This window comes from Panulirus ornatus, chromosome 5 (assembly GCF_036320965.1).
Source record: "Panulirus ornatus isolate Po-2019 chromosome 5, ASM3632096v1, whole genome shotgun sequence".
NCBI lineage: Eukaryota > Metazoa > Arthropoda > Malacostraca > Decapoda > Palinuridae > Panulirus > Panulirus ornatus.
The window spans coordinates 6,511,099-6,525,761 of NC_092228.1; the positions used below are offsets into that span (position 1 = coordinate 6,511,099).

The 14,663-nt window shown below is 44.3% G+C and overlaps 1 long non-coding RNA gene across 1 annotated transcript in view; it reads right to left on the reverse strand.

The window, feature by feature from the left end:
- LOC139746705 (uncharacterized) overlaps window positions 1–14,663 on the reverse strand; it is a 181,054-nt gene that overhangs the window by 107,138 nt on the left and 59,253 nt on the right. The window contains exon 4 of the long non-coding RNA XR_011712197.1: window positions 1,369–1,469. This is a non-coding gene — a long non-coding RNA (uncharacterized lncRNA). The remainder of the gene's footprint in view (window positions 1–1,368; window positions 1,470–14,663) is intronic.

Consider the following 14,663-nt stretch of genomic DNA (forward strand, 5'->3'; position numbering starts at 1 on the left):
CCGGGAATTAGGAGGTCTGGGGCTTGAACTTCATTAATGCTGGTGGGAATTTATCGGCAACAGACGCGCCCCCCACCTTCCCCGGGTCGCTGCTGGATGAGGAATTAGACGAGGAGGAGATAAGAAATCCTTAGGTCTAAAAGAGAGAAAATGCGTTGCTTCTTATCAGGTCTTTGTGAGTGAATGATCCTTCTTCTTGATTATAATGATGTGTTTAATGTGGGGAATACGTGAGTAGGTTTAACAAAATCCGCGTATTTAAAACAGTAGATCGACAATGTCAAGTATGCGTACGAGTATAATACATGGTTATATTATCAAAAATAGATGATGTATAAATGGGTATGCGTAAGAATGATGAGCGTAAGTGCTCCGTGGGTAGTAAGTTCGTTCCAGCTAATCCTTCCCTTTACGTCCGCCAGCACCGGTCCTGGAACTCCCTTGGTCCTCCCTAGGCACACGTCCTAGCCGTCCAAGCGTCCACCAATCCTGTGTCCTAGCTTCCACTAGTCCCTACCACTGATCCTAGCCTGTCTCACCGCTTCCGTCACTCGTCCTAGAGCTCCCCCAGATCCTAGCATACGTCCTAGTTCTCCTCTAGGTAACCTAGAATTAGTCCCCAGCGCCTTTCCCAGAGCCCCAGCACACGTGTAGCGCTTTTCCCCAAATCCCAGCCCACGTCTTAGCTCTCCTCCCGGGTCCCCTCGCTAGCTCTCTCTCTCTCTCTCTCTCTCCCCCTCACGCCCCCAGCGCTCCTTCTTGCCAGCAAATGTGGCGAAATCAAGTTACCTGTGCCCCGAGGTGAGATCGGAATGACACCACACGAATCATCAGTTCTGGAAACTGGAAATGACTCCTGGAACCGGCGGTATATTCTTCTCTCTCTCTCTCTCTCTCTCTCTCTCTCTCTCTCTCTCTCTCTCTCTCTCTCTCTCTCTCTCTCTCTCTTTCTGGGAAAGAGAAAGCGAAAAAAAAGAGAACGGGGGGTGGGCCATTGCTTACGGTCGACAAGAAATAGTCTGGAAGTCATCGCTCGAGGAGTCCTTCATCAGAAATCCATCGCCATCACCTCTTTGGAAATGAGGGTCACACTCGGAACGAGGTGAGCGGCGATTAAATAAACGACTTCCACGAGAAGGATTAATGATGTTATGATTACTTCACGCGATGGCTGATGATTACGTAACTGTTACTGAGAATCAAATACCGCCCCGATCATTTCACTGATTAATCTCACATCAGACCTTTGTTTGTTTTTTTTTGAGACGAAGTAATCAAGAATAATGATGATTTCACCCAATGGGACAATTGGTGAGATACACTCAACATGTTTGTATTCTGACTGGCAACGCAACACTTGAACCTTACCTGTGGTGGATGTTGGTTTTGATCAACATTCTCTGCGGATCAGTTTAATCCCAATGACCTTCCCAGAGACGTACGGACGTATATGATTCATCAAATCCAATCTGAAATGAGGAGAATGCAGTGCTGGAATACACCATAATGCTTCGTCTCCGATGTATCATATACCATAATGCTTCATCGCCATTGTATCATGAAGAATATAAGGTAAATAAAGCCCAGGTTGCTCCAGACTCTAGAGATTCCACCGATCCTCCTCCAAGGGATATCGACAACCTGCCTAACAGATGGTTAAGCCATTTACCTCCTGTATCTCCTTCCTGTCACAATACTTCCACACAGAACTTGAGCAGCTTCCTCTCGTACCATCTCCATCACCACGAGCCGCATCTTCTCTCCATGAGATCCGAGGACCCATTCCAATACAGTGTACCATCACTTCATGATAATGAGATCGAGGACCCATACCCCTACAAAGTACCATCACTCCATGATAATAAAGGTCGAGGACCTATACCCCTACAACCTACCATCACTTCATGATAATGAGATCGACGACCCATTCCCCTACAAACTACCATCACTTCATGATGATCACATCCGAAAACCTGCTCGTATCGCCCTCACCAGGTCACACTACTCCCGACAGCGCCTTTTTTCTTCCAGAACCACCTGCATCCATCCTCCTTCCAGGACCAGTTCCCCGACTCCCCCCCGCCACACCCACCTTCTCCAACGTTTGCAAAAACAACCTCAAAAGTCCCCTCCTTTCACAACAACAGTATCAAAATCCAATCCACACCTTCTCACCCCCTTCCACGACAACCTTCCCCAAGCTCCTCTTACACAAGAATATCCTCGGACCCCGTCCACGACCGCTTTATCCAGCCCACCCTCCCTTTTCCATATCCACCTCAACTGAGCCCCACTTCAATCACCACCTGACCAACCCTCCACCCACGACCGCGTCACTTCATCCAGTCCGGCGGCCACATGACCTCCTACAATAGCTTTCCAGTCCGGTAGGACACACCACGTGCTTGAAGAGGACACGTCTCAAGCGCCTTTGACCTTCGGTAGCCACCACCACCCACCAGCACCCTCGTTGCCACCACCAGCAGGAGGACTTAGTATTCTGCAGGAGGCACGCCGACGCTGTGGGCGACATTTCTGACCTTCCCCCTCTGGCACAGCTTTCCAGACACGGTGCGAGGATTTCCAGACACGGTGTGAGGGTTTCCAGGCACGGCGTGAGGTTTCTTTTTTTTCCAAAGACTTGCGCAAGACTTTCCAGCCATGGAGTGAGGCTTTCCAGACACGTTACGAGGCTTTCCAGGCACGGTGCGAGGCTTTCCAGGCACGGCGCTAGGCTTTCCCAGCACGGTGCGAGGCTTTCCCAGCACGGTGTGAGGCTTTCCCAGCACGGTGCGAGGCTTTCCCAGCACGGTGTGAGGCTTTCCCAGCACGGTGTGAGGCTTTCCCAGCACGGTGTGAGGCTTTCCAGGCACGGGGCGAGGCTTTCCAGGCATGGGGCGAGGCTTTCCAGGCACGGGGCGAGGCTTTCCAGGCACGGGGCGAGGCTTTCCAGGCACGGGGCGAGGCTTTCCAGGCATGGGGCGAGGCTTTCCAGGCACGGGGCGAGGCTTTCCAGGCACGGGGCGAGGCTTTCCAGGCACGGGGCGAGGCTTTCCAGGCACGGGGCGAGGCTTTCCCAGGACGGTGCGAGGCTTTCCCAGCACGGCGCGAGGCTTTCCCAGGACGTTGCGAGGCTTTCCAGGCACGGCGCTAGGTTTTCCAGGCACGGTGTGAGGCTTTCCAGGCACGGCGCTAGGTTTTCCAGGCACGGTGTGAGGCTTTCCAGGCAAGGCGCTAGGCTTTCCATGAAGGTATTCTTAAGGGCCCACATTTCACGCTCAGCCAACACCGTCACGGTATGTTTGTAGGGCTTTGTTGTGGGGAGTCTAGCGTAACCGTTGTTGTTGTTCATTTCAGGATAGCGTGGATGGTTCCCAGCGATGAACTCTGCCTGGCAACCTTCACCACAACGGTACTACGACCCTTGAGCACGACGGCTCTACTCTTGTAGGCACGACGGTACGACCCTTAGGTACGACGGTGTGAACTTCAAGCACGGCGGCGCGGCCCTTGAGCACGCCTGCCAAACCCTTTGGCAAGACGGTCTTAGACCCCCTGACCTAAACCTTCAAGGGCCAGGTCAAATGGCAGGCCGAAACCTAAAGGACTTACCGTGGTGTTGAAAGGCCGTGTCACCGCGTTCAAAGGACCGGCACCTGGCGTTCAAAAACCGTACCTTCGCGTTCAGAGGACGGGGCCCTAGCGTTCAAAGGGAAATGGATCAACAACTCTCTCATTAAATCCTCGAGACGATCCAGGGGATCCCAAAAACATACATATAAAAAAAAGACCAGAATGAAAATTACTGGACACAAAAATCCACCGGAAATCAAAAGGTCAAGTTTGAACAACATCAAGGCTTGAAAATCCACGCTAAGCAATGTCAACAATCCGAAGGCGGGTGACGACCCAACCACGTGAACCTTAATTCATCCCCTGCGGCGCTAAATGGCGAAAACCCCATTCACTCTAGCCTGGAAATATCCACTATGAACGGACGGCTGGAACGTCCCGGTTTACGTCCCTCTTCGCCTCCTCAGAAACCCAAAGGGGAAAAATGTTGGAGAAGTGTTTTATCTTCGTTCTCGGCCGTACAAGGAACAGGAAGGCTTATATTAGTATATTTCAAACATTTTTTTTTTCCGTTTCGTGTCTGACAGAAAAGAGAGAGAGAGAGAGAGAGAGAGAGAGAGAGAGAGAGAGAGAGAGAGAGAGAGAGAGAGAGAGAGAGAGAGGAAAAAAAGAGGTGGGAGAGGGGAATTCAGTTAGTGGCTAAAGTGATATAAGGCATACAGCCCACGTTTATATGAAAGAAAACTGATGACTATATATATTCATATACATTATATATCTTTATTGGTAACCAGAGACACCCACCAGTTTACGGAATTCTTCTCTTACCACACAAAACCAATTTTACCATCCGCATTCTACCACAATCGCCCGGCTGCCACACACACACACACACACACACACACTTATTCGCTCCATTCTATCCCCATCACCACCACCACCATCACTGGTCTTCCCCTCCCTCCTCCTCCTCCTCCTTCTACCCTCACGCCTCCACCAACACCACCACTTCAATAAACCCTTTACACACACACACACACACACACACACACGCCCAAGCCATGTCCTTCACAGCCTCAATGGACAAGCGTGGGAGTGTGAGGACGGGCGCGAGATCCTACTAACCTGCATGACTTTCGCCCTTCGCCCTAGAGAACGCCTCCGTCCTCGCCTTCTGCGGGAGTCTTTTAGTATTCGCCGAGGAAACCGTCGCTCTAAGCAACATTCTGGCCTATTTTAAAACTCCCGCCTTCTCAGGGATTGCCCCCCCCACCACCCCTCGCGCCCCCCCAAGAGAACCGGGGGCATGAGAGAGATGCATCCCCCCCTCCAACCCCCACCCCTCCACCACCAACTCGGCTATTGTAAACAACTTTTATATATATATATATATATATATATATATATATATATATATATATATATATATATATATATATATATATATATATATATATATATATATATATTCCTATGAGTCCACGGGGAAAATGAAACACGAAAAGTTCCTAAGTGCACTTTCGTGTAATAATCACATCATTTTCCCCGTGGACTCATAGGAATATCTTGATCACGCGCAAAATTGTGATCCTTTCCAATAAATATATATATATATATATATATATATATATATATATATATATATATATATATATATATATATACATATATACATACATACATACATATATATATATATATATATATATATATATATATATATATATATATATATATATATATATATATATATATATATATCACACTCGATGCAAAACATTTCTCAGCGTTCCGGAGCATGCGATGGTTTTGTGTAATCGCAAGTGATATGTTATCACGTTTGGTGTTTTGGCTCGTGTCGCGAAAGGCATTTTCCGGCGGATAAACAATAATGATAAAGTGCAAAAGCCAACCGAACTATCAGTCACATTATTTATCCTTAATATCGGGCCGAACATAACGAAAAGGGACTTGGACGCATGCGTGGTAAACGTATACGAACGAAGGAAAGCGAATAATAATAATAATAATAATAAATAATAATAATAATAATAATAACAATAATGATAATAATAATGATAATGATAATGACAATAATAATAATTATACTAGTAACAGATTGATGGTAATCAAAAAATAGTATTAAGGGAAATTAATACCCATAATTGTATTATCACATTTAAAAAAAATATCATTTTTCGATTACGTTATTACTAGCATTAACTTCAGTATCATAAGATTCATTATATTTGTGAATATCATTATCATGACAGATATTTTCATTTATCTTTATCCATATATATATATATATATATATATATATATATATATATATATATATATCCCTGGGGATAGGGGAGAAAGAATACTTCCCACGTATTCCCTGCGTGTCGTAGAAGGCGACTAAAAGGGGAGGGAGCGGGGGGCTGGAAATCCTCCCCTCTCTCTTTTTTTTTTTTTAATTTTCCAAAAGAAGGAACAGAGAACGAGGCCAGGTGAGGATATTCCCTCAGAGGCCCAGTCATCTGTTAACGCTACCTTGCTAACGCGGGAAATGGCGAATAGTTATATATATATATATATATATATATATATATATATATATATATATATATATATATATATATATATATATATATATACACACACAAGGGTCTATATGAAAACTTGTCATTATCTTAAAAACCTTATTTCAGTTGTTTGATTTGTAAACTAATGGTTATTACATGACGTAGGTGGTCTTATGACCCTATTGGTCAATTGGCTAGGGGCCTAACGATGCAACTATCCATCTGTTTATACTACATCTAACAATTGAACACCCCTTTATATTCCTTAGGGAGATTGTGAAATTGAATAAAGTTAGGAAAACATTATAAGACCCAAAACTCAGGCAGCCATAATGTCCCAGTGAAGTTAACTAATATAATAAAACACAGGAAGAGTCAGTAACATCAACGCATGACATCAACGCATGACATCAGCGCATGACCAGCGCATGACATCAACGTATGACACAGCGCATGACATCAACGCATTACAGCAACGCATGACATCAACGCATGACATCAACGCATGACATCAGCGCATGACAGCAACGCATGACATCAACGCATGACATCAACACCATGACATAAACGCATTTAACGCATGTCTGATCCGTTCATTATTCACACAGTTTTGAACATTACAGCACGGTCTATGTTCAGACGTATGTGTGATTTAGACTAGAATCATTTGATTCGAATACGATAAAAAAAAAAAAAAGATGACAAAACTTATTACGAAAAAAATCTAAAAAAAAAAAAAAAAAAAATAAGAGGGTAGAAAAGATGCACCAAAAGATACGAGAATGTTCAGTCGAGAACCAGAATTCTTGAAGCGTTGACGTCTCGTCCTTCAAGAAAAGATTTGACGTTATACAGAGGTCGTGTACCTTTCAAGAATAACCCCCTTGCAGAACCCAGCCACACATCGACGGTTACACATGCGTCCCTGACACCGTCCACCGTGGTTATGTAATCCCCCACTGCCACAACAACCAGCCCATCAACAACCTCTGTCCTCTTCCACAAACTACCACCACCACGAGAACAAAGAGACCGGGGGAGGTCATCACCCTTCATTTAAAATCTCCAGTTCAAGGAGACTCCCTTTCGCTCACTGCCTTAGAACATCTGTCTCTCTTCCTCTCTCCCACGGGTCACCGCCCAGGCACAGGAGAGGGAAGTACGAAGCGAAAGAACGTATACGTGTGACTTTCCCAGTCTCGTAGCCTTCGTCTTGTCCGTGTTCGCTGACGCCTCCAGCACAGGAGAGACTTCTCCGCACTTCGGCGAGAAAAGTTGCTGATGTGGGCGTACGACATTCTTGGCACTGCGGTCTGGCTTCTCAATCTGTCGCCCTCGCCGATGCTCAGCGACGAGACGTCCCCCCACTGAGTCCGCCACGTCGTAAAAAAAAAAAAAGAAAAAAGAACTGATATGTCGTCGCCCCTTTGCGCAAACACCTTCCTCACAACAAGTTCTTTGGTGTTGTTGTTGTTGTTGTTGTTGTTGTTGGTGGTGGTGGTGGTGTTGGCGGGCGCAGAGTCTGTTTTCCTGGAAGACCCCTAGAGAACCCCCAGAGTCGCTTACAAAGATCTACCGGACGCTCGGAGGTGTGTGTGTGTGAGTGAGAGAGAGAGAGAGAGAGAGAGAGAGAGAGAGAGAGAGAGAGAGAGAGAGAGAGAGAGAGAGAGAGAGAGAGAGAGAGAGAGAGAGAGAGAGGTGGTTGACGGGAAGATCGAGCAGATGCTGTTCTCAATGCGCGAGACGACTCGAATGGAAACAAAAAAAAAAAAAAAACCCCTACCAATAATAACAAGGGGCTCTGAGATGGAGGTTGGAGGGAGGGGGTCTTACGCTCCCGAGTTCCCCAGTCTCTCTTGAACCCTTTCCAACGACTTTCTACACGTCTGCACTCCTGTCTACACTCACACATTCATTACTCACTTTATGACGTTTATTGATCCGTTATTCTTTATTTTCCATGAATGTACTTCTTCACACCACCACTTCGAGGAAACGTCTGGCGTACGATTATGTTCAATCTTACGCAGCGGGTAAAGCCGAGCTTTCTGTCGCGTTAGGAACGGATGGTTCGTTGTTCCCAGTTCAAAGCCTCGGTCCTAAAAACTACTGAGGGCCACTGAAGGTACATCTTCAACGTCCAGTCGCACAACCACCGAACGAACCATCTTGAACACCTTCTTCGGGAGTTCGAAGATACGCCGCCGCTGCACGAGCGCGGCCCTTGCTCCCGCTGAAACACACCCGCAGCCGTAAGCGCCATCGTCAACTTAACACTTCTCAACGCTACGTTTATGCTATAAGTGACTGCATTAAACCCTCCTCATTATCACCATCTGCTCACGCGCCACCATCACCATCGTCATCCAAACAATCACCATTTGTGATAGTGCTGTCTGGCGTTATCATTATAACTAGTCACTATCATCAACACCGTACAATCCAAAATGGAAAAGGGGGAAAAGGGAAAGTCGAAAGAGGAGGGCAGATGGTTTCCTCCGCTCTGGCCTTTCCTGACAACAAGTACGGACGAAGAAACAAACGATAAATAGCACAATCCTTAAATCCCAAAGGCCCAAAGGTGGGGGAGACAGGTGGGTGGAGTCGCATCTCTCCAAGTCAGGGGGTAAAAATTCAACGACTAAAAATTCGCTTCAGGACGAATCCATTATTCGTTACAGTCCTACGGAAGAAAATGGAGAACACCTGCAGTAACAATCACATCTGTATGGAAGAAAACGGAGAACACCAGCAGACATGGCTGATAAAAAAAAAAAAAAACTTAAATGATCGCTCTAATTTACGCTCTCTGGGGTAAGATAAAACTTCAAACTAATGCAATTTCTATTGAATAGCCTAAAGTCTATGATGAAAAGAGATCTAACAAAAAAAAAAAAAATCAGATTAAGATCCAGGAGTCATAATCAATATACCTTTTGCCCCCAATTTTTTTCCCCTCCTCATAGATTCCCTGTTGGAACACATGATAAAACAGCAACCTCCTTAATCTAACATTATTCCCTCGCTGGGGTGGTTGGATATTCTGGTGTGTGTGTGTGTGTGTGTGTTCTCCTTTCTTCAGTTTCCCCTGTGTGTCGCTGAAGGAGAGACGAGTTTTAAAATGATTCGTTTTTTCTTGTTTTTATCAGACAAAATAGAATAATTTCGAAGAGCGACGCCAAATAAATTCAAAATTAGATTTTAAAATTACATCAAATCTAAAATTAGATTTTTCTATAATTCCTTTCTGAGCTCTGCTTATGATGGCTAACCGTTCTACTTTTATGCTAATAAAAAAAACTCACACCGATATAACGCTTATGTTCAATTCCACGATTAAAACAGTTATCACATAATAATTCACCCTTTTTTTTTTCCCGAAATAACAGTTTACAAGTGCTGAATTGCTATTCTGTAGCCGCACTGTGTCATAATTTGATGTGTGAAAAACGCTTGATTAACGACCCTTGCTTGTGTGCTGTTGCCCGCCGTTTCCAACGACCCACACAAACTGGTATTGTAATCACCAGAAAAGTCTGATTTTTCAGTTGCTAGTGCAGTATGAATCACAACCTCTGTTATTCCCAACAAAGGGCTGGGAATATATATATATATATATATATATATATATATATATATATATATATATATATATATATATATATATATATATATATATATATATATATCCTCCCCTCTCGTTTTTTTTTTCTTTTTAAATTTTCCAAAAGAAGGAACAGAGAAGGGGGCCAGGTGAGGATATTTCCTCAAAGGCCCAGACCTCTGTTCAACGCTACCTCGCTATCGCGGGAAATGGCGAATAGTATGAAAGAAAGATATATATATATATATATATATATATATATATATATATATATATATATATATATATATATACATATGCTGGTAACCACGAGGAAAAATTGAAGCACGATAAGTCCTGAAGTGCACTTTCGTGTAATTAATCCGCGTCGCATCTCCCCTGACGATGGATTAATCCCACGAAAGTGCACTTTGGGGATTTACCGTGTTACAATATTTCCTTTTCTCTCTCTCTCTCTCTCTCTCTCTCTCTCTCTCTCTCTCTCTCTCTCTCTCTCTCTCTCTCTCTTTCTCTCTCTCTCTCTCTCTCTCTCTCTCTCTCTCTCTCGTGGTCATTGGCCAATAGTAAAATCATGCGCCTCACTTTGACCTCCTGCGATAGATATACATATATACAAAGAGAGAGAGAGAGAGAGAGAGAGAGAGAGAGAGAGAGAGAGAGAGAGAGAGAGAGAGAGAGAGAGAGAGAGCGATCCTACACCAATTGATGAACAGCTCTGGCCTGCGTTAACCCTTTGACGAGGAAGGTTAGGTCAGGTTAGGTTAATATCGCTTAATACTTTAATGGTTATCTACTCTCCGTGGATTCAGGGGCGATAAGTCAGTTAACTCCTTTGATCATAACGAAGTTGCAAGAGAGAGAGAGAGAGAGAGAGAGAGAGAGAGAGAGAGAGAGAGAGAGAGAGAGAGAGAGAGAGAGAGAGATAGAGAGAGAGAGAAGAGAGGAGTTACCAAAGCCTTCAAAGAAACATGTACACCTGTTATCCCTTAATAACATGACCTACGATGAAAATATAAATCCCAAATGTCTTATATATACATTTTCCCTATAGTCTTGTCATGAACATACATAAACAAAACAAGGAAAAAGCATGCACATAGAAACACACACACACACACACACACACACACACACACACACACACAAACATACCCATGCATACATTTATACATACATCTAACGGACATGCAGACAAAAAAAAAAAAACCGCATACATGCATACATAAGTACGAATACATACACACACACACACACACACACACACACACGAGAATACATATTTATTCACAAATTGTTTTCCTTCCATTGTTTATTCAGGATGATACGAATATCAAATCATTTTTTAGGATTATGTGTCGGATTCTCTCGGCAATCGGATGAAAGACTTTTTCAATAGCCTCTGACAGGTCAACTCACTGAATAACAAAACACAACTGACTATATGGGAATTAAAAAGTCCATGATTTTTACATACATTGGGCCAAGTCTCTCATGGTATACAATTATATATATATATATATATATATATATATATATATATATATATATATATATATATATATATTTATAGATATATATATTTATATATTTATATATTTCTTATACATTGCTGGTAACCACGAGGAAAAATTGAAAGCACGATAAGTCCTCCTGAAGTGCATTCGTGTAATTAATCCGCGTCTCATCTCCCTGACGAATGATTAATCCCACGAAGTGCCTTTGGGGATTTACCGTGTTTTACAATATTTCCTTTTCTCTCTCTTCTATCACTCCTCTCTCTCTCCTCTCTCTCTCTCTCTCTCTCTCTCTCTCTCGCTCTGTTCGCTCTCTTTCTCTCTCCTCTCTTCTCTCTCTCTTCGTGGTCATTGGCAATAGTAAAATCTTTGCGCCTCACTTTGACCTCCTGCGATTAGATAAACATATATACAAGAGAGAGAGAGAGAGAGAGGAGATGAGAGAGTGGAGATGAGAGAGAGAGAGAAGTAGAGACGGAGATTAGAGAGATCGATCCTCACCAATTGGATGAAAGCCTTCTGGCCTGCGTTTTAAACACTTTGCCGAGGAAGTTAGGTTCAGGTTAGGTTAATATCGCTTAATACTTTAATGGTTATATACTCTCGTGGATTAAGGGGCGAATATAGTAGTTAACTCCTTTGATCAATACCGAAGTTGCAAGGAGAGAGAGACGAGAGAGAGAGAGAGAGAGGAGATTGAGGAGAGAGAGGAGAGAGAGGAGAGGAGAAGCGAGAAGAGATAGAGAGAGAGAGAGAAGATGGAGTTACCAAAGCCTTCAAAGAAACATGTACACCCTGTTATCCTTAATAAACATGACTACGATGAATACTATTAAATCCAAATGTCTGAATATTTACATTTTTCCATATAGTCTTGTCATGACTTACTAAACAAAACAAGGAAAAAGCATGCAATAGAAACACACACACCACACACAACCACACAACACACACACACACAACACACAAAACATACCCATGCAGCATTTATACATACATCTAACGGACATGCAGACAAAAAAAAAAACCGCATACATGATTACATAAGTACGAATACATACACACACACACACACACACACACACACACGAGAATACATATTTATTCACAAATTGTTTTCCTTCCATTGTTTATTCAGGATGATACGAATATCAAATCATTTTTTAGGATTATGTGTCGGATTCTCTCGGCAATCGGATGAAAGACTTTTTCAATAGCCTCTGACAGGTCAACTCACTGAATAACAAAACACAACTGACTATATGGGAATTAAAAAGTCCATGATTTTTACATACATTGGGCCAAGTCTCTCATGGTATACAATTATATATATATATATATATATATATATATATATATATATATATATATATATATATATATATATATATATATATATATATATATATTCCTATGAGTCCACGGGGAAAATGAAACACGAAAAGTTCCCAAGTGCACTTTCGTGTAATAATCACATCATCAGGGGAGACGCAAGAGAGAAATATAACATTGTGTATGTGTGTGTGTGTGTGTGTGTGTGTGTGTGTGTGTGTGTGTGTGTGTGTGTGTGTGTGTGATAGCTTCACATGTACGCTCACACATGATGGCAAATGCACACACCCTTGAATGGAAGCGCGGGGCGCCAATGGCTCGCCGGTGCATTGCGGAATCCCTTCCCCCTACGTTGAGCCGAACATGAGAGAGAGAGAGAGAGAGAGAGAGAGAGAGAGAGAGAGAGAGAGAGAGAGAGAGAGAGAGAGAGAGAGAGAGAGAGAGAGGCTTGGCTTCGTACTCTGGACGGCGCGTTGAAAAGCCTGTATGATGAAGCGCGGAGCATAGAGCAGGCTGGGCTGTCTCGTCTCGTGTTCTCGGCTTGGCTGCAGAGGAGGAGGAAGAGGAGGAGGAGGAGGAGGAGGAGGAGGAGGACGACGACGACGACGACGACGAAGAGGAGGAGGAGGAGGAGGAGGAGGAGGAGGAGGAGGAGGACGACGACGACGACGACGACGAAGAGGAGGAGGAGGACGAGGAGGAGGAGGAGGACAAAGGAGGAGGAGAAGGAGGAGGAGGACGAGGAGGAGAAGGAGGAGGAGGGGGAGGAGGAGAAGGAGGACGAGAACGAGGAGGAGGAGGAGGGAGAGGATAGGCTGCTGCCAGGCTTAAGCAGGAGGGACTTTCTCGCCTCATTATACCCCCGCCGCTCGCCCCGCCCGCCGCCCCTCCCACGCGTCAAGCCCCACGATCACACATACACGCGCGTACCCCACCTCCCACGTCAAACCCCTAGGGCCCCGCACACACACACACAGACACACACACACACACACACACACACACACACACACACACACGGAGGAGCCCTTGCCACCCACCAAGGATGGCCACATGGCCTCCACGCAACGCACAATTTCCGCTAAAATTGCAGCACTCGAGGATGAGGGGCGGGAGGGCCTCCTCCCTGAGCCACGAGATGACACGGTCCACCCCACCACAACCCCTGGTCACCCCCCAGCCCTGGGCACGAGGGAAGAAGCTCAATTTTCAACAACGACAAACAACGACAACAACAACAACAACAACAAGCAAGCGTTGTGCATGCTTCCAGCGCAAAATGCACAGCGATACGAAAGACAGACGAGGCACGGGACAGCGTTGCATACACAGTGAGAGCGTATGCAACACTCTGGGAATGAAAAAAAAAAAAAGAATGATTATGTTGAGTATCAGAGAGAGAGAGAGAGAGATAGAGAGAGAGAGAGAGAGAGAGAGAGAGAGAGAGAGAGAGAGAGAGAGAGAGAGAGAGAGAGAGAGAGAGAGAGGTTATAACTTGACAATGACAGCCTGAATGACCCTGGCAGACGATGGGTTTCAGGGCAAAATGAACACACACACACACACACACACACACTCCACGCACTCACACAGGCACATACACGTAAAACTATAATGCACTCGTCTTTTCATTACTAAAGGTACAATAGCATTTCTTACCACCTCGATCAACATTATATATATATATATATATATTATATATATATATTATTATATATTTATTTTATATAATATTATATAATATATATATATTATACACTTGACAAAAGTGCTAGAATCCTTTATGCAACATGAAAATTAATTACCAGGTAGGGTTGTCCCCCGGATTACTCACGTTCTGGTAATGCTTTAAGCTGAGGAGGACTCCGAGGGGGAGGCACCGTAATCCCTGTATTGTCCCGGGAGCATCCTGGCTGTGAAGACTTACCAGGGAGAGAGAGAGAGAGAGATGAGAGAGAGGAGGAAGAGAGAGAGATGATGAGATGAGAACGAGGAGATGAGATGGTGAGGAGAGAGTGAGGCAAGTGGAATTGCAGCTACTCGCTGTTATGCAGGATGGGTGGTGTGTGG